The sequence below is a fragment of the Triticum dicoccoides genome, chromosome 5B, assembly GCF_002162155.2.
Source record: "Triticum dicoccoides isolate Atlit2015 ecotype Zavitan chromosome 5B, WEW_v2.0, whole genome shotgun sequence".
Taxonomy (NCBI): domain Eukaryota; kingdom Viridiplantae; phylum Streptophyta; class Magnoliopsida; order Poales; family Poaceae; genus Triticum; species Triticum dicoccoides.
This window is the reverse complement of record NC_041389.1, coordinates 171192439-171195241: the sequence shown is the minus strand read 5'-3', so window position 1 is coordinate 171195241 and position 2803 is coordinate 171192439.

Genomic DNA, 2803 nt, shown 5'->3' with positions numbered 1-2803 from the left:
ACTACTCTACTCTAACTGCCACTGCTTGTCTCTATGGTTTCGTTATTGTTGATGATTACTCAAGATATACCTGGGTGCATATAATTCTCAGTAAGACTGAAGTGCAGGATGTCTTCAGACGCTTTGCCAATCGTGCCATGACGAACTATGGCGTCAAGATCAAGCACATCAGAAGTGACAATGGCTTAGAATTCAGGAACACCGGCCTCGACACTTATCATGATACACTGGGCATCACTCATGAGTTTTCTGCTCCCTACACTCCTCAGCACAATGGCATCGTGGAGCGCAAGAACAGAACCCTAATCGAGATGGCTCGGATGATGCTTGATGAGTACAAGACTCCAATGAAGTTCTGGCCTGAAGCCATTAACACTGCAGGCCACGTCATCAACCGAGTTTATCTTCACAAGCTTTTAAAGAAGACATCATATGATTTGCTAACAGGTAAGAAGCCAAATGTCAGTTACTTTAGAGTATTTGGTGCAAGGTGCTGGATCAAGGATCCACATCACACTTCAAAATTTGCACGGGAAGCACATGAAGGTTTTATGCTAGGATACAGAAAGGACTCGCACTCCTACAGAGTCTTCAACCTCTTTCACTATAAAGTGGTTGTAATTGTGGATGTGCGGTTCGGTGAGACTAACGGCTCGCAAAGAGAGCACCTGCCGAATGTGCTAGATGAAGTCCCTCCTAGTGAATCTATCGAGCTCATGGGTACTAGAGAAATCATACCATCTGAAGCTCAGGCTGAAGATGAACTCATCATTGCACCATGTCAACCTAAAGACAATGCTTAGCCTGAAGTCAATGCTGAAGCAGAAGGCAATGATCTGCAAGGGCAAAGTCTTCGTCCAGTACATCCCCGTGTTGCAAATGAGGTATAGATTGAGAAGATAATTGACAACATCAATGCACCTTGTACACTCACTCGTTCAAGAGCAACTCAACTAGCAAATTTCTATGGGCACTTTGCATTTGTCTCTATATCTGAACCCAAGAAAGTTGTTGAAGCCTTTATGGAACCTGAATGGATTCAAGCCATGCAAGAAGAGCTTCATCAGTTCAAGCTGAATAACATCTGGGAACTAGTGAAGCATCCTGATCCTCGGAAGCATAATATCATTGGCACCAAATGGATCTATTGCAACAAACAAGATGAACATGGTCTGGTTGTCAAAAACAAGGCTCGTCTGGTTGCTCAAGGTTACACTCAAATAGAAGGGATTGACTTCGATGAAACATTTGCTCCCGTGGCAAGACTTGAAGCCATTGCATACTGCTAGCATATGCCAACCATCACAACATCCTTCTGTACCAAATGGATGTGAAGAGTGCCTTTCTCAATGGCAAGATTGAAGAAGAAGTATATGTTGCACAACTACCTGGCTTTGAAGATCCAAAATATCCTGATATGGTGTACAGGCTCAACAAGGCACTGTATGGCCTCAAACAAGCTCCTCGCGCTTGGTATGACACGCTCAAAGACTTCTTGAAGAGCAAAGGCTTCAAACCTAGTTCTCTAGATCCAACACTCTTCACGAAGTCATACGAACTGTTTGTGTGCCAAATCTATGTGGATGACATTATCTTCGGCTGCACCGACAAGAGATACAACAATGAGTTTGGACACATGATGCAAGAGAAATATCAAATGTCCATGATGGGTGAGCTGAAGTTCTTCCTTTGTCTTGAAATCCGTCAGCAGAGGAATGGCATCTTCATATCACAAGAGAAATACCTCAAAGATTTCCTGAAGAACTTTGGAATGCAAGACTGCAAAGGATACACTATGCCAATGCCAATCAAAAGTCCTCCGGGTCCTGACGACAATGGTAAAAAGTTTGATCAAAAGGTATACCGCTCCATGATTGGTTCCTTACTTTACTTATGTGCATCCAGGCCAGATATAATGCTAAGCATTTGCATCTGTGCCGTTTCCATGCGGCACCAAAAGAGTTGCATCACTTAGCGGTGAAGCGAATTCTTTGATATTTGGCTTACACCCCAACGATAGGATTATGGTATCCAAAGGGCTCAACATTTGATCTGATTGGGTATTCTGATGCTGATTATGCTGGTGACAAGGTTGATCACAAATCCACCTCAGGAACATGTCACTTTCTTGGTCGATCACTTGTCTGTTGGTCTTCAAAGAAGCAGAACTGTGTGTCACTCTCCACTTGTGAATCTGAATATATTGCTGCTGGATCATGTTGTGCTCAGCTTCTATGGATGAAGCAAACTCTCAAGGACTATGTCATCAACACGAAGAATGTACCACTCTTCTATGACAATGAAAGCACCATCAAGCTTTCCAAGAATCCAGTTCAACACTCGAAGACAAAGCACATTCAGATCCGTCATCACTTTCTCAGAGATCATGTCAACAAGGAAGACATTGATACCATTCACGTCAACACTGAATAGCACTTGGCAGATATCTTCACTAAGCCCTTGGATGAAAAGAGGTTCTGCAAGTTGCGGTGTGAGCTAAATATCTTAGAATCCTCGAATGTCCTGTGAATGGACACACATCCTAATGCTTATGCATGTTGACGACTTAGATGTGCAACACACGAAGTAACGTATATCTTCAATTAATGAAGACTTACCCTCTGAGTGTGAATACATTAATGTGGAATTTGACTTCGGAGCTCCACGATAATCGTGTGCCGTGTCTGGGTCTAATACTTCCTATATAGTGGGTAACGCCACCACCAAATTCTTATTGAAGTGTTTCTCTTGGCGTTATAATTACAAAGTCTTCGCATTTGGATTGTCTTCAACATTGATTTGT